Source organism: Oryctolagus cuniculus, chromosome 19 (genome assembly GCF_051225735.1).
Source record: "Oryctolagus cuniculus isolate XC-2025 breed Fujian yellow rabbit chromosome 19, ASM5122573v1, whole genome shotgun sequence".
NCBI lineage: Eukaryota > Metazoa > Chordata > Mammalia > Lagomorpha > Leporidae > Oryctolagus > Oryctolagus cuniculus.
In genome coordinates, this window is record NC_142885.1 from 21,331,646 (window position 1) to 21,353,865 (window position 22,220).

A 22,220-nucleotide genomic window follows, 5' to 3' on the forward strand; every position below is an offset into this window, starting at 1 on the left:
GGCTACTGTGGGGGTGAACAAATGGAAAAAGGAAGACCTTTCTCTCTGTCTCTCTCTGTCTCACTGTCCACTCTGCCTGTTAAAAAAAAAGTCAAGGATTGTATTAACTTAATACATTTCATGTCATGCATGGTTGCACATGGATTGGATGCCTAAGACCTACTTACAGTTATATCATGTTATTTTTTAACTGTTCCACATTTAACCAGAAGAATTTGGAAACATTACCATCATTCCTCCTTCCTCCATAGAAATAAACTGAAAAATAATTCATAAACATTTCCAAATTACTCATTATTTGATTTTGTTTCAGAATGATTAGATTGACAAAATATATTGATTCTATTCTTAGTCTAGCAAGACATATATGAGTATTCAAGAAATAAAGTAAATTATATTTTTGTATCATATTTTCTCTTTGTGAGATACATTTTATCACACTGGTAAACAATATATCTAATTTAATTTTGGGGAGATCCTGTTCAAATGGAAGGTACAAAACATACTTCTCTATCACTTGAAGGAATAAAAATTATGCTTTTATTGAAGATATCTATTTCTTTTTGTAGAATAACTCTGCCTCTCAAAGAAAATAAATCTTAAAAAACAATTCTATAAAAATATTCAGTTAACATTTGAGGTGATACTTAGGTGAAAATATGATCTTTGCAATATAAATACAAACAATTGGCATAGTTATTATTTGAACCATCTGGGGAACAGTGTATTTTGCTGTCAGTTCCTAATGCTGCATTCTGTTTGTAAAAAGCAATTCAGAAATAGAAAGAAAGCCACTGAGAATTTAGCATGAGAGCGGTAGTCTAAACATTCCAAACCTGAAAACGTTTGAAGTCTGCAGAACTGATTTGCAAATGCTCTTGAGAAAGTGGTGTTTGTTGTGGTGGTTGTGGTTGTTTCCTGATTTCTTACCTAAAACTGGCCAGGAAAATTGAGTAATAATTCTCTCACGTGTACCTCAATGTACAACTTTTGCCAAATAATGCTAACAGGAGTGGACAAAGGAACAAATGTGGTCCCAGAAAAAATAGATTGCTACATCAAGTTTTGAGAACCTATAAAAATTTCAATAAGAATTTTTGAAATAAATCTAATAATTCTCTATTACCATGTGTTTTCTCAATAATCTCATTTTGACATTTGATATGCTTAAAGATATAGATACATTTAAAAATTGAATCGGGGTGGAGCCAAGATGGCGGAATAGTGAGGGTGCACAGCGATAGTCCGGAAAAATTTAGTTTAATAAAAGTGGAGTTACGATAGCCTCAGAAAAAAGACCAGAAAAAAATTGCAGAGGAAACTCTTCTGGATCTAGTGGCTGTGACTCGGAGGACCTACTGGGAGAACAAGGTCGCCCACTGTACGGAAGCCGAGCCGCGGGAGCTGCAGGGTCTGCGTGCCAGTGCAGAAAGGGGAGTGCATGTGACACAGACACCAGCAGGGAGAGTTGGGACACCCAGGGCTCTGAGTCCACACATCGGCACTGGAAGTGGAGGTGAGCTCAATAACCCGAGACATTGGCAGGGAAACGGCAGTCAGAATCTAGAGAGGAGTGGGAAAGTGCACCGGACGCACTGCCTGAGAGAAAGAAAAAAAGGTGGGGGGTTTCTCTCTGCAAGGCTTGCAAGAGTTTGCAAGAGTGTGCAAGAGACAAAGAGCAGGGCCCCTCTCTCAATTTACATAACAACAGGGGATGTATAATTTGGGACATGCTCAAGCTGACTTGCCCCAATAGGTAGAGTTAGAAACATACCAGGGGATTCCAACTCAATCCCATCAAGGTGGCATGTACCAATGCCATCTCACTAGTCCAAGTGATCAATTTCAGTTCACAATTGATCATAATGAAAGGACTAAGAGTCAAAGGGAGCATATAAACAAGTCTAGTACCTGCTAACACTAACCAATAGAATAAATAAAGGGGAGAGTGATCCAACATGGGAAGCGAGATACTCAGCAGACTCATAGAATGGCGGATGTCCTAAACAGCACTCTGGCCTCAGAATCAGCCCTAAAGGCATTCGGATCTGGCTGAAAAGCCCATGAGAGTATTTCAGGCATGGAAAGCCAAGACACTCTGGCAAAAAGATCTCTGTGAGTGAGATCCCAGTGGAAAGAACAGGTCTTCAAAGAAGGAGGTACCTTTCTCTGAAGGGAGGAGAGAACCTCCACTTTGACTATGACCTTGTCTAAACAAGATAAGAGTCGGAGAACTCAAGGGGCTTCCATAGCCTTGGAAACTCATGACTGGTGCATAGGGAGATTACTGATGCCATAGACAGGAGTGTCAATTGTAAAGTCAACAACAGGAGTCACTGTGCACTTACTCCTCATGTAGGACCTCTTTTCTTAATGTGCTGTGCATTGAGGCTTAATGCTATTACGAGTACTCAAACAGTATATTTCACTTTGTGTTTCTATGGGGGTGCAAACGATTGAAATCTTTACTTAATGTATACTAAACTGATCTTCTGTAAAAAAAAAAAAAGAAGAAAAGAAATTATCAATTCCCAAGTTGACTCTCACTGGGATTAAACATGACAATAGGTCTGATCTGATTTCATCATCATTTAAAAAAAATCATCTATTATTTTTCACTTTATGTTTCTGTGTGGGAGCAAACTGTTGAAATCCTTACTTAATGTATACTAAGCTGATCTTCTGTATATTAAGATAATCAAAAATGAATCTTGATGTGAATGGAAGGGGAGAGGGAGTGGGAAAGGGGAGGGTTGCGGGTAGGAGGGATGTTATGGGGGGGAAGCCATTGTAATCCATAAGTTGTACTTTGGAATTTATATTCATTAAATAAAAGATTAAAAAAAAACATAACAACAGGGGAGAGCTAAGGAACTGAGTCACTACAATTCAGTAGCCTAGGCAACCCTGTGGGAGTACAGAGGAGAAACAGAGCCTGCACAGACTCTTTGGGTAGAGCCAGAGACTGGAAGCTAAATACCATGAATTCTGCACAGCAGTGCGATGCAGTTTTACTTACCCCCTGAATAAATAAAATAAATAAATAAATAAATAATAGAGAGAGATTTACCACGCATAACCAGAGGGTGTCACCTTTGCACACCCATAACCCGGAAGAACCAAGCAGAGCTCTCAGGCCACACCCATCTCAAGCCTCCAAGGCTCCTCCAACAGCAGGCAGTCCACTTAACACAGACATAGTATAAAATAAAAAAAAATTAAAAAAAAAACGCACAGTGACGAAAGAAGTATTAACTATGCCAAGCAACAACCACAGAAATCGAGGGAACAAGACCAACGATGACACTATGATGCCTCCAAATAAACAAAACACCCCAAGCCAAGATTATGAAGATGATGAGATAGAAGAAATGCAAGATACGGATTTCAAAAAATTTATGATAAGAACATTTAGAAGTTTTCAAAAGCAAATCCTTGAACTACAGAAATCCTTAATGGACAGGATTGAAAATCTCTCTCATGAAAATGAAATTTTAAGGAAGAATCAAAATGAAACGCAGAAACTAGTAGAGCAGGAAAGTGTGATAGTGAAGAGAAATCAAAATGAAATGAAGAACTCAATAGATCAAATGACAAACCCATTAGAAAGCATTAAAAACAGAATGGGTGAAGCAGAAGAGAGAATACGGGACTTAGAAGATAGAGCACAGGAAAACATACAGTCAAACCAAAGAAAAGAAGAGGAAATTAGAAATCTAAAAAATATTGTTGGGAATCTACAGGATACTATTAAAAAAACACAACATTTGAGTTCTAGGAGTTCCTGAAGGCATGGAGAAAGAGAAAGGATTAGAATGCCTTTGTAGTGAGATACTAGCAGAGAAATTCCAGGTTTGGAGAAGGACAGAGACATCCTAGTACAGGAATCTCATAGAACCCCCAATAAACATGACCAAAAGAGATCCTCACTACAACATGTGGTAATTAAACTCACCACAGTGACACATAAAGAAAAGATCCTAAAATGTGAAAGAGAGAAACTTCAGATTACTCTCAGAGGATCTCCAATCAGACTCACAGCAGACTTCTCATCAGAAACACTACAGGCTAGGAGGGAATGGCGCGACATAGCAGGTGCTAAGAGAGAAAAATTGCCAGCCCAGAATATTATATCCTGCCAAGCTCTCATTTGTGAATGAAGGTGAAATAAAGACCTTTCATAGCAAACAGAAATTGAAAGACTTTGTGGCCACTCGTCTGGCCCTGCAAAAGATACTTAAAGATGTGCTACACTCAGAAACACAGAAACACGGCCATCAATATGAAAGAAGGGAAAGGAAGAACACCTACCAGTAAAATGAGCATGGGAAGCTCAAAGCATATATTAGAAAATATCTCTGGGAAAATGGCAGGGCAAAGTCACTACATATCAATAGTCACATTAAACATTAATGGTCTTAATTCTTCAGTTAAAAGACACCGATTGGATGATTGGCTCAAAGAACACAACCCAACTATTTGTTGCCTACAAGAAACACATCTCTCTAACAAAGAGGCATGCAGACTGAAAGTGAAAGGCTGGAAAAAGATATTCCATGCCAACAAAAACCAAAAAAAGCAGGTGTAGCCATATTAATATCAGACAAAATAAACTTTAATACAAAAACTGTTAAGAGAGACAAAAAGGGGCACTATATAATATTAAGGGTTCAATTCAACAGGAAGATGTAACTATTATAAATGTATATGTACCTAATTACAGGGCACCGGTCTATTTAAAAGATATGTTAAGGGACTTAAAGGGAGATTTAGATTCCAATACAATAGTACTGGGGGACTTCAATACTCCACTCTCAGAAATAGACAGATCATCCGGACAGAAGATCAACAAGGAAACAGCAGATTTAATTGACACTATTGCCCAAATGGATCTAACAGATATCTACAGAACTTTCAACCCTACATCTACAGACTTCACATTCTTCTCAGCAGCGCATGGAACCTTCCCTAGGATTGATCACATACTAGGCCATAAAGCAAGTCTCAGCAAATTGAAAAGAATTAGAATCATACCATGCAGGCCGGTGCCCTGGCTCACTAGGCTAATCCTCCGCCTGTGGCACTGCCACACCAGGTTCTAGTCCCGGTCGGGGTGCCGGATTCTGAGAAGGAAGAAGTCAAACTATCCCTCTTTGCAGATGATATGATTCTTTACTTCGAGAATCCAAAGAACTCTACTAAGAGACTATTGGAACTCATAGAGGAGTTTGGCAAAGTGGCAGGATATAAAATCAATGCACAAAAATCAACAGCCTTTGTATACACAAGCAATGCCACGGCTGAGAAAGAACTGCTAAGATAAATACCATTCACAATAGCTACAAAAACAATCAAATACTTTGGAATAAACTTAACCAAGGACGTTTAAGATCTCTATCATGAGAATTACAAAATCTTAAAGAAAGAAATAGAAGAGGATACCAAGAAATGGAAAAACCTTCCATGCTCATGGATTGGAAGAATCAACATCATCAAAATGTCCATTCTCCCAAAAACAATTTGTAGATTCAATGTAATTCCAATCAGGAAACCAAAGACATTCTTCTCAGATCTGGAAAAAATGATGCTGAAATTCATATGGAGGCACAAGAGACCTCGAATAGCTAAAGCAATCTTGTACAACAAAAACAAAACTGGAGGCATCTCAATATCAGATTTCAGGACATACTACAGGGCAGTTGTAATGAAAACAGCATGGTACTGGTACAGAAACAGATGGATAGACCAATGGAACAGAATTGGAACACCAGAAATCAACCCAAACATCTACAGCTAACTTATATTTGATCAAGGATCTAAAATCAATTCCTGGAGCAAGGACAGTCTATTCAATAAATGGTGCTGGGAAAACTGGATTTCCACGTGCAGAAGCATAAAGCAAGACCCCTACCTTACACCTTACACAAAAATCCACTCAACATGGATTAAAGACCTAAATCTATGACCTGACACCATCAAGTTATTAGAGAACATTGGAGAAACCCTTCAAGATATTGGCACAGGATAAGAGTTTTTGGAAAAGACCCAGGAGGCACAGGCAGTCAAAGCCAAAATCAACTATTGGGATTGCATCAAGTTGAGAAGTTTCTGTACTGCAAAAGAAACAGTCAGGAGAGTGAAGAGACAACCGACAGAATGAGAAAAAAATATTTGCAAACTATGCAACAGATAAAGGGTTAATAACCAGAATCTACAAAGAGATCAAGAAACTCCACAAAAACAAAACAAAGAACCCATTTAAGAGATGGGCCAAGGACCCCAATAGACATTTTTCAAAAGAGGAAATCCAAATGGCCAACAGACACATGAAAAAATGTTCAAGGTCACTAGCAATCAGGGAAATGCAAATCAAAACCACAATGAGGTTTCACCTCACCCCGGTTAGAATGGCTCACATGCACAAATCTACCAACAACAGATGCTGGCAAGGATGTGGGGAAAAAGGGACACTAACCCACTATTGGTGGGAATGCAAACTGGTCAAGCCACTATGGAAGTCAGTCTGGAGATTCCTCAGAAACCTGAATATAACCTACCATTCGACCCAGCCATCCCACTCCTTGGAATTTACCCAAAGGAATTTAAATTGGCAAACAAAAAAGCGGTCTGCACCCTAATGTTTATTGCAGCACAATTCACAATAGCCAAGACCTGGAACCAACCTAAATGCCCATGAACGGTAGACTGGATAAAGAAATTATGGGATATGTACTCTTTAGAATACTATACTGCAGTAAGAAACAACGAAATCCAGTCATTTGCAACAAAATGGAGGAATCTGGAACACATCATGCTGAGTGAAATATGCCAGTCCCAAAGGGACAAATACCATATGTTCACCCTGATTGGTGACAACTGACTGAACACCAAAAAGGAAACCTGTTGAAGTGAAATGGACACTATGAGAAACGGTGACTTGATCAGCATAGCCCTGACTGTTAATGAACAACTTAATACATTATTCCTCTTAGTATTTTTTTGTCTGTTCTACTTAATATGACTGGTTTAATTCTGTAATTATCACACAGTTATTCTTAAGTGTTGAAAATTAACTGAAATGTGATCCCTGTTAAACATAAGAGTGGGAATAAGAGAGGGAAGAGATGTACAATTTGGGACATGCTCAAGCTGACTTGCCCCAAATGGTAGATTTGGGGATCCCAATTCAATCCCATCAAGGTGGCATGTACCAATGCCATCTCACTATTCCAAGTGATCAATTTCAGTTCACAATTGATCATAATGAAAGGACTAAGAGTCAAAGGGAGCACATAAACAAGTCTAGTACCTGCTAATACTAACCAATAGAATAAATAAAGGGGAGAGTGATCCAACATGGGAAGCGAGATACTCAGCAGACTCATAGAATGGCGGATGTCCTAAACAGCACTCTGGCCTCAGAATCAGCCCTAAAGGCATTCGGATCTGGCTGAAAAGCCCATGAGAGTATTTCAGGCATGGAAAGCCAAGACACTCTGGCAAAAAGATCTCTGTGAGTGAGATCCCAGTGGAAAGAACAGGTCTTCAAAGAGGGAGGTGCCTTTCTCTGAAGGGAGGAGAGAACCTCCACTTTGACTATGACCTTGTCTAAACAAGATAAGAGTCGGAGAACTCAAGGGGCTTCCATAGCCTTGGAAACTCATGACTGGTGCATAGGGAGATTGCTGATGCCATAGACAGGAGTGTCAGTTTGTAAAGTCAACAACAGGAGTCACTGTGCACTTACTCCTCATGTAGGATCTTTGTCCTTAATGTGCTGTACATTGAGTTTTAATCTATAAAGAGTACTCAAACTGTATATTTCACTTTGTGTTTCTATGGGGGTGCAAATGGTTGAAATCTTTACTTAATGTATACTAAACTGATCTTCTGTAAAAAAAAAAAAAGAAAAAAAGAAAAAAGAAATTATCAATTCCCAAGTTGACTCTCACTGGGATTAAACATGACAATAGGTCTGATCTGATTTCATCATCATTTAAAAAATCATCTATTATTTTTCACTTTATGTTTCTGTGTGGGAACAAGCTGTTGAAATCTTTACTTAATGTATACTTAACTGATCTTCTGTAGATAAAGAGAATCAAAAATGAATCTTGATGTGAATGGAAGGGGAGAGGGAGTGGGAAAGGGGAGGGTTGCGGGTGGGAGGGACATTATGGGGGGGAAGCCATTGTAATCCATAAGCCGTACTTTGGAAATTTATATTCATTAAATAAAAGTTTTAAAAAAATATATAGATACATTTTAAAATTAAAAATAGTTTTTCTTGCATGCCTATTTCCCACCTTTAGTAACTTTTTAAATTAAATCTGGTTTCAAACTGTGATCAAGAATTCCAGAAAATATTTTATTATATCATGGTTAGTAATTCCCCATTAAAATATTGTTTACTTTTTAAAAAATAGTTTTCAGAAACAGTTCTTAAAACAAAATGAATTTACAAAGTTAATTATTGTCATATTCAGTTCCTGTTGGGGCCTATTTTGTATTTCTGCCCTTTTGGAAATGGTTCATTGAGATAAACATTCATTTCCTTTATTTAAAGACTAATCACATGATTTTAGAACACATTTTTGTAGAACTACTCAAGCATCCACTGCTTTTGCAAATGTGTAATATTGATGGTTGAAAATATTTGTACATCTTTTTTATGTTCAGTGTATATTGATATTGAAAATTCACTTATCTAACCTGATGAAACATGAAACTCAAACTATTATTTTATTCAAGCTAATACTTCTAATTAAATAATTCATTAGGCTTTCATTTTTTTTTTTTTTGTGAGAGCTCCATTTTCATTGGCTTTGCCAACATTGGAATTGGTAATTTTTGTGATCCTGGGCGTATGTAATGTAAGAGTGGTGTTTAAAAAGTAGTAAGCAGGAGCGAGCATTTGGCCAAGTGGTTAAGAATCCCCTTGAGACAACCTTGCTACAGTGGAATGAGGGCGTCTGAATGTTGTTTCCATTTCTGTCTTCAACTTCCTGCTAATGCAGACGCTGGGAGGCAGCACAGGAGGGCTCAAGGAATTGGGTTCCTGCCACACACACACAGTAGAATTACTCTCTGCCTTTCAAATGGATACATGAAAACTAAAATATAGAAATATAAAACGTGGAGAAAGTTATGTCTAAAATTATCAGGCTTTAAAAACACACACCTGAGGGGCGGAGCCAAGATGGCGGAATAGTGAGGGCGCGCACCGATAGTCCGGGAAAATTTAGTTTAATAAAAGGGGAGTTACGGTAGCCGCAGAAAATAGAACCAAACAAAAATTGCAGGGGAAACCCTTCTGAATGGAGCAGGCGTGAATCGGATGACCTACTGGGAGAACAAGGTCGCCCACCGCACGGAAGCAAAGTCACGGGACCCAGCCGCAGAAGCCCCAGGGTCTGCGCGACAGTGCTCCAAGGAGAGTGCACGCCACACAGAAAACAGCGGGGAGACTTGAGACGCTCAGGGCTCCGAGTCCACACATCAGCGCTGGAAGGGGAGGTGAGCTCAATAACCCGAGACATTGGTGGGGAAACGGGGGTCAGAATCTAGAGGGGGGCCGGAAAGTGCAGCAAACTCACTACCGGAAAGAAGGAAAAAAAAAAGCTTTGGGGTTTCTCTTCCCCCTAACCTTGCAAAGGTTACAAGCCTGCAAGACTTGAAGAATTCCCAAGAGACAAAGAGCAGGCCTCCTCTTTGGATTTACATATCAGTGGGGGAGAGTTAAGGAACTGAGTCACTACAATTCAGTAGCCTAGGCAACCCAGTGGGAGTCCAGAGGAGCCAAAGACTGGAAGCTAAATACCATCAATTCTGCACAGCCCTGCCCTGCAGTGTTACTTACCCCCTGAATAAATAAAATAAATAAATAAATAAAAAGAGAGAGATTTACCACCCATAACCTGAGGGTGTCACCTTTGCACACCCTTAACCTGGAAGAACCAGGCAGAGCTCTCAGGCCCCACCCATCTCAAGCCTCCAAGGCTCCTCCAACAGCAGGCAGTCCACTTAACACGGACACAGTATAAAAAAAAAAAGAAAAGAAAAAAAAAAGCGCACAGTGACGCAAGAAGAATTAACTATGCCGAGTAACAAACACAGAAATAGAGGGAGCAAGATCAACGATGACACTATGATGCCTCCAAATAAGCAAAACACCCCAAGCCAAGAGTATGAAGATGATGAGATAGAAGAAATGCAAGATACGGATTTCAAAAAATTTATGATAAGAACATTTAGAAGTTTTCAAAAGCAAATCCTTGAACTACAGAAATCCTTAATGGACAAGATTGAAAATCTTTCTCGTGAAAATGAAATTTTAAGGAAGAGTCAAAATGAAACTCAGAAACTAGTAGAACAGGAAAGTGTAATAGTCAAGAGAAATCAAAATGAAATGAAGAGCTCAATAGATCAAATGACAAACACATTAGAAAGCCTTAAAAACAGAATGGGTGAAGCAGAAGAGAGAATATCGGACTTAGAAGATAGAGCACAGGAAAACATACAGTCAAACCAAAGAAAAGAAGAGGAAATTAGAAACCTGAAAAATATTGTTGGGAATCTACAGGATACTATTAAAAAAAACCAACATTCGAGTTCTAGGAGTTCCTGAAGGCATGGAGAGAGAGAAAGGATTGGAAGGCCTTTTTAGTGAGATACTAGCAGAGAACTTTCCAGGTTTGGAGAAGGACAGAGATATCCTAGTACAGGAAGCTCATAGAACCCCCAATAAACATGACCAAAAGAGATCCTCACCACGACGCGTGGTAATTAAACTTACCACAGTGAAACATAAAGAAAAGATCCTAAAATGTGCAAGAGAGAAACGTCAGATTACTCTCAGAGGATCTCCAATCAGACTCACAGCTGACTTCTCATCAGAAACACTACAGGCTAGGAGGGAATGGCGAGACATAGCACAGGTGCTAAGAGAGAAAAATTGCCAGCCCAGAATATTATATCCTGCCAAGCTCTCATTTGTGAATGAAGGTGAAATAAAGACCTTTCATAGCAAACAGAAATTGAAAGACTTTGTGGCCACTCGTCCGGCCCTGCAAAAGATACTTAAAGATGTGCTACACTCAGAAACACAGAAACACGGTCATCAATATAAAAGAAGGGAAAGGAAGAACACCTACCAGTAAAAGAGCATGGGAAGCTCAAAGCATATACTAGAAAATATCTCCGGGAAAATGGCAGGGCAAAGTCACTACGTATCAATAGTCACATTGAACATTAATGGTCTGAATTCTTCAGTTAAAAGACAATGATTGGCTGATTGGCTCAAGGAACACAACCCAACTATTTGTTGCCTACAAGAAACACATCTCTCTAACAAAGATACATGCAGACTGAAAGTGAAAGGTTGGAAAAAGATATTCCATGCCAACAGAAACCAAAAAAAAGCAGGTGTAGCCATATTAATATCAGACAAAATAAACTTTAATACAAAAACTGTTAAGAGAGACAAAGAGGGACACTATATAATGATTAAGGGTTCAATTCAACAGGAAGATGTAACTATTATAAATGTATATGCACCTAATTACAGGGCACCGGTCTATTTAAAAGATATGTTAAGGGACTTAAAGGGAGATTTAGATTCCAATACAATAGTACTGGGGGACTTCAATACTCCACTCTCAGAAATAGACAGATCATCCGGACAGAAGATCAACAAGGAAACAGCAGATTTAATTGACACTATTGCCCAAATGGATCTAACAGATATCTACAGAACTTTCAACCCTACATCTACAGACTTCACATTCTTCTCAGCAGCGCATGGAACCTTCTCTAGGATTGATCACATACTAGGCCATAAAGCAAGTCTCAGCAAATTTAAAAGAATTAGAATCATACCATGCAGCTTCTCAGACCACAGCGGGATGAAGCTGGAAATTAGCAACTCAGGAAACCCCAGAAAGTATGCAAACACATGGAGACTGAACAACATGCTCCTGAATGAACACTGGGTCATTCAAGAAATCAAAAGAGAAATCAAAAACTTTCTGGAAGTAAATGAAGACAACAACACAACATATCAAAACTTATGGGATACAGCAAAAGCAGTATTGAGAGGCAAATTTATAGCAATAGGTGCCTATATCAAGAAATTGGAAAGGTACCAAATAAATGAGCTTTCAGCGCACCTCAAGGACCTAGAAAAACTGCAGCAAACCAAACCCAAATCTAGTAGGAGAAGAGAAATAATTAAAATCAGAGAAGAAATTAACAGGATTGAATCCAAAAAAACATTACAAAAAATCAGCCAAGCGAGAAGCTGGTTTTTTGAAAAAATAAACAAAGTTGACACCCCATTGGCCCAACTAACTAAAAAAAGAAGAGAAAAGACCCAAATCAATAAAATCAGAGATGAAAAAGGAAACGTAACAACAGACACCACAGAAATAAAAAGAATCATCAGAAATTACTACAAGGACCTGTATGCCAGCAAACAGGAAAACCTATCAGAAATGGATAGATTCCTGGACACATGCAACCTACCTAAATTGAACCAGGAAGACATCGAAAACCTAAATAGACCCATAACTGAAACAGAAATTGAAACAGTAATAAAGGCCCTCCCAACAAAGAAAAGCCCAGGACCAGATGGATTCACTGCTGAATTCTACCAGACATTTAAAGAAGAACTAATCCCATTTCTTCTCAAACTATTCAGAACAATCGAAGAAGAGGGAATCCTCCCAAATTCTTTCTATGAAGCCAGCATCACCTTAATCCCTAAGCCAGAGAAAGATGCAGCACTGAAAGAAAATTACAGACCAATATCCCTGATGAACATAGATGCAAAAATCCTCAATAAAATTCTGGCCAATAGAATACAACAACACATCAGGAAAATCATCCACCCAGACCAAGTGGGATTCATCCCTGGTATGCAGGGATGGTTCAACATTCGCAAATCAATCAATGTGATTCACCACATTAACAGACTGCAGAAGAAAAACCATATGATTATCTCAATTGATGCAGAGAAAGCATTTGATAAAATTCAACACCCTTTCATGATGAAAACTCTAAGCAAATTGGGTATAGAAGGAACATTCCTCAATATAATCAAAGCAATTTATAAAAAACCCACAGCCAGCATCCTATTGAATGGGGAAAAGTTGGAAGCATTTCTACTGAAATCTGGCACCAGGCAGGGATGCCCACTCTCACCACTGCTATTTAACATAGTTCTGGAAGTTTTAGCCAGAGCCATCAGACAAGAAAAAGAAATCAAAGGAATACAAATCAAGAAGGAAGAAGTCAAACTATCCCTCTTTGCAGACGATATGATTCTGTACTTAGAGGATCCAAAGAACTCTACTAAGAGACTATTGGATCTCATAGAGGAGTTTGGCAAAGTGGCAGGATATAAAATCAATGCACAAACATCAACAGCCTTTGTATACACAAGTAATGCCATGACTGAGAAAGAACTGCTAAGATCAATCCCATTCACAATAGCTACAAAAACAATCAAATACCTTGGAATAAACTTAACCAAGGACGTTAAAGATCTCTACGATGAAAATTACAAAACCTTAAAGAAAGAAATAGAAGAGGATACCAAAAAATGGAAAAATCTTCCATGCTCATGGATTGGAAGAATCAACATCATCAAAATGTCCATTCTCCCAAAAGCAATTTATAGATTCAATGCAATCCCAATCAAGATACCAAAGACATTCTTCTCAGATCTGGAAAAAATGATGCTGAAATTCATATGGAGGCACAAGAGACCTCGAATAGCTAAAGCAATCTTGTACAACAAAAACAAAGCTGGAGGCATCACAATACCAGATTTCAGGACATACTACAGGGCAGTTGTAATGAAAACAGCATGGTACTGGTACAGAAACAGATGGATAGACCAATGGAACAGAATTGAAACACCAGAAATCAATCCAAACATCTACAGCCAACTTATATTTGATCAAGGATCTAAAACTAATTCCTGGAGCAAGGACAGTCTATTCAATAAATGGTGCTGGGAAAACTGGATTTCCACGTGCAGAAGCATGAAGCAAGACCCCTACCTTACACCTTACACAAAAATCCACTCAACATGGATTAAAGACCTAAATCTACGTCCTGACACCATTAAGTTATTAGAGAACATTGGAGAAACCCTTCAAGATATTGGCACAGGCAAAGAATTTCTGGAAAAGACCCGGGAGGCACAGACAGTCAAAGCCAAAATCAACTATTGGGATTGCAATCAAATTGAGAAGTTTCTGTACTGCAAAAGAAACAGTCAGGAGAGTGAAGAGACAACCAACAGAATGGGAAAAAATATTTGCAAACTATGCACCAGATAAAGGGTTAATAACCAGAATCTACAAAGAGATCAAGAAACTCCACAAAAACAAAACCAACAACCCACTTAAGAGATGGGCCAAGGACTTCAATAGACATTTTTCAAAAGAGGAAATCCAAATGGCCAACAGGCACATGAAAAAATGTTCAAGGTCACTAGCAATCAGGGAAATGCAAATCAAAAGCACAATGAGGTTTCACCTCACCCCGGTTAGAATGGCTCACATACAGAAATCTACCAACAACAGATGCTGGCGAGGATGTGGGGAAAAAGGGACACTAACACACTGTTGGTGGGAATGCAAACTGGTCAAGCCACTATGGAAATCAGTCTGGAGATTCCTCAGAAACCTGAATATAACCCTACCGTTCGACCCAGCCATCCCACTCCTTGGAATTTACCCAAAGGAGTTTAAATTGATAAACAAAAAAGCGGTCTGCACCCTAATGTTTATTGCAGCACAATTCACAATAGCCAAGACCTGGAACCAACCTAAATGCCCATCAATGGTAGACTGGATAAAGAAATTATGGGATATGTATTCTTTAGAATACTATACCGCAGTAAGAAACAACGAAATCCAGTCATTTGCAACAAAATGGAGGAATCTGGAACACATCATGCTGAGTGAAGTAAGCCAGTCCCAAAGGGACAAATACCATATGTTCTCCCTGATCGGTGACAACTGACTGAACACCAAAAAGGAAACCTCCTGAAGTGAAATGGACACTATGAGAAATGGTGACTTGATCAGCATAGCCCTGACTGCTAATGGACAACTTAATACATTATCCCTCATAGTATTTTTTTTTGTCTGTTCTACTTAATATGACTGGTTTAATTCTGTAATTATCACACAGTTATTCTTAAGTGTTGAAAATTAACTGAAATGTGATCCCTGTTAAACATAAGAGTGGGAATAAGAGAGGGAAGAGATGTATAATTTGGGACATGCTCAGGCTTACTTGCCCCAATTGGTAGAGTTGGAAACATACCAGGGGATTCCAATTCAATCCCATCAAGGTGGCATGTGCCAATGCCATCTCACTACTCCAAGTGATCAATTTCAGTTCACAATTGATCATAATGAAAGGACTAAGAGTCAAAGGGAGCACATAAACAAGTCTAGTATCTGCTAACACCAACCGATAGAATAAATAAAGGGGAGAGTGATCCAACATGGGAAGTGAGATACTCAGCAGACTCATAGAATGGCGGATGTCCTAAATAGCACTCTGGCCTCAGAATCAGCCCTAAAGGCACTCGGATCTGGCTGAAAAGCCCATGAGAGTATTTCAGGCATGGAAAGCCAAGACACTCTGGCAAAAAGATCTCTGTGAGTGAGATCCCAGTGGAAAGAACAGGTCTTCAAAGAGGGAGGTGCCTTTCTCTGAAGGGAGGAGAGAACCTCCACTTTGACTATGACCGTGTCTAAACAAGATAAGAGTCGGAGAACTCAAGGGGCTTCCATAGCCTTGGAAACTCATAACTGGTGCATAGGGAGATTACTGATGCCATAAACAGGAGTGTCAATTGGTAAAGTCAACAACAGGAGTCACTGTGCACTTACTCCTCATGTAGGATCTCGGTCCTTAACGTGCTGTACACTGAGGCTTAATGCTATAACGAGTACTCAAACAGTATATTTCACTTTGTGTTTCTATGGGGGTGCAAACTGTTGAAATCTTTACTTAATGTACACTAAACTGATCTTCTGTTAAAAAAAAAAAAAAGAAACTATCAATTCCCAACTTGACTCTCACTGGGATTAAACATGACAATAGGTCTGATCTGATTTCATCATCATTTAAAAAAAAATCATCTATTATTTTTCACTTTATGTTTCTGTGTGGGAGCAAACTGTTGAAATCCTTACTTAAGGTATACTAAGCTGATCTTCTGTATACTAAGATAATCGAAAATGAATCTTGATGTGAATGGAAGGGGAGAGGGAGTGGGTAAGGGGAGGGTTGTGGGTGGGAGGGACGGTATGGGGGGGAAAGCCATTGTAACCCATGAGACGTACTTTGGAAATTTATATTCATTAAATAAAAGATAAAAAAAAATATGCAAAAAAAAAAACAAAAACAAAACACACACCTGTATATTCATTAGACAATCGGCTCCTAACAGTGCTACACCTTCAGGTCCAATTGGGACTGTCAGATGGACCAACATCAGCGCGACCAGTGCCAGTCCTGCCGGCTCAAGAAGTGCTTCCGGGGGGGTTGTGCAGAAGGAGGGTGAGTGGTCCCCAGCCCCGCTGCAGCCTAGGGAGGGCGTGCGGTAGGTGGGTGAATGGCACCCCAGCCCGCTGCAGCTGGTGGGGGAGGCCTGCGGAAGGAGGGTGAGCGGCCCCCATCCTCTCTGCAGTTCGCCGCTGGGGCCCGGGGTTGGCACCTGCTAACCACAAGACCAGGGCCACTACACCTGTACTGGCGCAGGAATCCAATTACAGCTGTGGCCAGGGCCCGGTCCCCTGCCCAGGCCTGGCCACTGTGTCCTGAAGAAATACACAGACACACACACGTACATGCACACACACGCACAAACACATGCACATACACACATTTATTTGGTTTCCGTTGCCCCCACCCCTGCCTCTGTTTGCTTAAGGCAGCAGCCGGGCAGCCCGAGCCCATGGGGACCCCACTCTAATTCCCTCCCCTAGAAGCCCCAGCCTGGCCCAGGGCACACACAGTCCAAGCAGCGCGGCCCTAAACTCCAATGCCCTGCAGTTTCTCCAGGCTCCACACGAGGGGTGGGGCGGCAGTGGTCTCGGGGTAGGGGTGGGGGTAGGGTTCCAGCCTCAGGATAAATGCGCACCCCATACCTGCTTTCTGTCTGCCGGTTCTTCCCAGGGTCTGACCCCAGTCTCTCACGCTTCCGAAGTCCTCCCCCCTCACTGCGTCTGTGAGGGAAGCTGATAAAGTTGGCTCAGAGCCCCTTGGAAAAGCCACTCCCTTCAGTTTGGGGGGTTCACCTGTGCCCCCTCTTCTCACGTGGCTGATCTGAAATCCTGCTGGCCCGGCCCTCAGGTGGGCGCGCCTACAGCCACGTGCTGCACCCCCCACCCCATGCACGGCCTCCCACCTTCACGGCTCACAACCCCTTACTTTGCTTTGGAACCCAATGACTTCTCCAGGGACTCTCTGTCTTGTGCACTGTTGTGCCCCAGGGTCCCTGCATACAGCTGGCCCTCAGTAAATAGCCCATGGCTTCAGTTGCCACCAGGGTAGCCCTTCCTCCATGGCCAATACTGCTCTAAAGCAGATTTGTTAATTCGGGGGTTGGTGTTAAAGAGGGAGTTGTGGGTGGGATTTGAACCCCATGCCCCAGCCTGGGCTGGAGGAGGAAGAGTTGGGGGTGGGGGTTTGAAGAAGGGGGGGTGAGCAGGTGCAAAGACCCTGAGGTAGGATGGGGGGGAGGAGTGGTGTAGGCAGGGCTTATAACCAGGGCAGCACTTTTGGGCCCCATTTGGCCACTCCTACTGCACAGCTGACCCCCACCCCCGCAGGACTCAGCCCCACCTCCAGCCCAAGTCCCCTCCAGGGCTGGTATTCCGCCCTCGTGAGGCTGGCCTAGGGCTGGAGCTCATGGATTGGATCAGGCCAGGTGGGCGGGCTCATTAAGGCTCCTTAATTTGCCCTGCCTGGCAGCCAGCCCTCCCTGCCTCGGTTTCCCTCCTCCCACCTCATCTGCTTGCTGCAGGCTAGGCCCCAGCTCCCAGTTCCACCTGGGGAAGACCCCAAACCCCCTCCCGACCCGGGCTCTCCCGGAGCTGGGGTGGGGGACTCTGAGAGAGCCTCGCTCTGGCTGTCTTCTCTCTGCCCTTCTCTCTTTCTCTCCCTCCTGCCGCCCCGCAGCGCTGCAGCGCGGCCGCATCCCTCAATCGCTGCCTGGCAGCGCTGGCCGCCTCCTCTGACAGCCCTCCTGGGTGGGTGCTGGCGCGGCAGCGGACAGAGGCTTGTTCCTGGTGCAGCTGCGGACGCGGCAGGTGCAGGCGGCGGCGGCGCGGCGCTGGGCATGGACCAGGTGAGAACGCTGGCGGCCCGGCTGCTCTTAGCGCTGCCCCTGCCTGCACAGGGCGCCACCGCCGGCCAAGCGCGCGTGGCCTTCCTGGACCAGGAGCAGGTGGACGACCTGGGCCGCCTGCAGGGCGACTCGGTAGAGTCCGGTGCCTCAAGGTCATGGCGCTCTAGGCCTCTGCGCGCACGGAGAGGCTGCAGGAGCAGGCGCAGGTGGCTCTCATGGAGTATTGCGCGCCCAGTACCCGTCCCAGCCCCAGTGCGCCTGGCCCTGCGCGCGCTCCAGGCGCCCCTCATTGCGCAGCTCCACTTGCTGCGCCTGGTGGGCAAGACGCCCGCCGAGACACTCACCTGGGACTCGCTGCTGGCGGGCAGCCCCTTCAACTGGCCCTAGGGCTCCGGCCGGTGAGAAGACACTTTGCTCTGATTTCGGTATCACAGATTGCACAACACCTGGAAATAGTTTCTTTAAATGTGACTATCGGTTACAATGCAGAGAGGTTAAATGAAAAGGTGTCTAATCACGACCACACTCTTTCTTAGTAACTTCAGGCAGATTTAGCATCTCTACAATATATTAAATAATGGGCAGATATTTCCCAGGAACACCATGTTTTTCTGATGGATTTCAAAATTTCATGGGAAATAGAAGTAGAAGATAAGTTTATGTTGGTGCATAACATTTGAAACATGTATTTCTCATAATACATGTTTTCCATGAACTTTTTAAATAACCCATGTATATATAAATTTCAACATGTTTTGAACCAAAATAAATTTAACTTTTAATTCCATTTCCACAATCATTTTAAGGTACGCTTATGTGAGTCAAACAGATGGCTTCGTACACATAACACAAGGCTTGAGGAAATATATCTGTATAAACATGTTTTTGGGGCTGGTGCTGTGGTGCAGCAGGTTAACGCCCTGGCCTGAAACGCTGGCATCCCATATGGCCAGCAGTTCAAGACCTGGCTGCTCCACTTCCGACCCAGCTCTCTGCTATGGCCTGGGAAAGCAGTGGAAGATGGCCCAAGTGCTGCACCCTTGTGGGAGACCCAGGGGAAGCTCCTGGCTCCTGGCTTGGGATCAGCGCAGCTCTGGCCATTGCGGCCAATTGGGGAGTGAACCAGTGAGTGGAAGACCTCTCTCTCTCTCTCTCTCTTTCTCTCTGCCTCTGCTCTCTCTGTGTAACTCTTTCAAATAAATAAATCAATATTTAAAAAATAAATAAGCATGTTTTTGAAAAATAGTGGATATATATATATAATACATCCTGCTTTGCAAGGTTTTTTTTTTTTTGCTGAATAATGTAAATAGATTTTATAGCTAAACTATGTTTCTTCATATGGATTTATCATATACTATTTAATGAATACTGTACTGTTAGATATTTACTTTTCTATCCTCAAGTTTCCCTAAGAAAAAGTTTCCACAGACACTTCTGAAACCTATTTTTCCAAAGAAAGATTTTTTTAGGAAGTGCTTATTTGGGACAAGAGTATATAATAACATAATCTGTATTGCTAAGACTTTTGGTACACATCACCGATTTCTTTTGCAAATTCACATTCTATTCAATGGCCATTGCCTCATATATGTCAAAATGTCAACAGTTGCAATAATTGTTTTGAATCTGATGAAAAACACATACTTTAATTTGTATTTATTCAATTTTTAAATAAATTAAACATCTTATTGAGTTTACTGATAATTATATATATTATACATAGTTATTATATTATATATTATATTATAGTTAAGATATATAATATATAGTCTAATGTGATATATTCTAATATATAATTATGTTATTATAAATTATATAATTATTATATATGTTATGTAACTATATAACTATGTTATATATTATATAACTATATAATATATAATATAATAATATATGTATATATATGTGTGTATATATATATATATACACACACACTCATAGATTTATTTTTTTGACAGGCAGAGTTAGACAGTGAGAGAGAGAGACAGAGAGAAAGGTCTTTCTTCCATTGGTTCAACCCCCAAATGGCCCCCATGGCCGGCAAGCTGAGCCAATTCAAAGTCAGGAGTCTGGTGCTTCCTCCTGGTCTCCCATGCACGTGCAGGGCCCAAGCACTTGGGCCACCCTCCACTGCCTTCCTGGGCTACAGCAGAGAACTGGACTGGAAGAGGAGCAACCAGGACAGATTTTTCATTCATTTCTGGAAATATTTTTTAAGATTTATTACAGGTCTTCAAAGAGGGAGGTGCCTTTCTCTGAAGGGAGGAGAGAACCTCCACTTTGACTATGACCGTGTCTAAACAAGATAAGAGTCGGAGAACTCAAGGGGCTTCCATAGCCTTGGAAACTCATGACTGGTGCATAGAGAGATTACTGATGCCATAAACAGGAGTGTCAATTGGTAAAGTCAACAACAGGAGTCACTGTGCACTTACTCCCCATGTAGGATCTCTGTCCTTAACGTGCTGTACACTGAGGCTTAATGCTATAACGAGTACTCAAACAGTATATTTCACTTTGTGTTTCTATGGGGGTGCAAACGACTGAAATCTTTACTTAATGTACACTAAACTGATCTTCTGTTAAAAAAAAAAAAAGAAAGAAAGAAATTATCAATTCCCAACTTGACTCTCACTGGGATTAAACATGACAATAGGTCAGATCTGATTTCATCATCATTTAAAAAAAATCATCTATTATTTTTCACTTTATGTTTCTGTGTGGGAGCAAACTGTTGAAATATTTACTTAAGGTATACTAAGCTGATCTTCTGTATATTAAGATAATCGAAAATGAATCTTGATGTGAATGGAAGGGGAGAGGGAGTGGGAAAGGGGAGGGTTGTGGGTGGGAGGGACGGTATGGGGGGGAAGCCATTGTAACACATGAGTCGTACTTTGGAAATTTTTATTCATTAAATAAAAGATAAAAAAAAAGCAAATCAAAAAAAAAGATTTATTTATATATTTGAAAGGCAGAATTACAGAGAGGCAGGGGCAGAGAGAGAAAAAGGTCTTCCATCTACTGGTTCACTCTCCAGAGGGCTGCAACAGCAAGAGCTGCCCTTATCTGAATTCAGGAGCTTCTTCTAGGTCTCTCACATGGGTGCAGGGGCCCAAGGACTTGGGCCATCTTCTACTGCTTTCCCAGGCCATAGCAAAGAGATAGATATGAAAGGGAGTACCTGGGACTTGAACTGGGGCCCATATGGGATACCAGTACTGCAGGTGGTGGCTTTACCAACTATGCCATAGCATCAGCCCCAGGATATACTTTTTAATTTTAACAAAATTAATAAACTATGAGTAAAAGTAATTGAGGAAACACAGGGAAAAGTAACACTAGTGTCCATTTTCATGTATTAAAACAATTGTTTACAGAGAAAAGAGCTTTGTCAAGATCAGAAAAAAATATTGTAAAAGTCTTAGGGGTAAGGCCGGCGCTGCAGCCCACTAGGCTAATCCTCCGCCTGCAGCACCAGTACCCAGAGTTCTAGCCCTGGCTTGGGCACCAGATTCTGTCCTGGTTGCTCCTCTTCCAGTCCAGCTTTCTGCTGTAGCCCAGGAAGGCAGGGGAGGATGGCCCAAGTCCTTGGGTCCTGCACCCATATGGGAGACCAAGAGGAAGCACCTGGCTCCTGGCTTTGGAACTGTGTATCCCTGGCCATAGCGGCCATTTGGGGGGTCAACCAATGGAAGGAAGACCTTTCTCTCTGTCTCTCTCACCATCTAACTCTGCATGTCAAAAAAAAAAAAAAAACTCTTGGGATAAAAACTTGACTAGAGATAAAAATCCACTATACTTTGAAAATCAAATTCCCAAACACAAACACAAATAT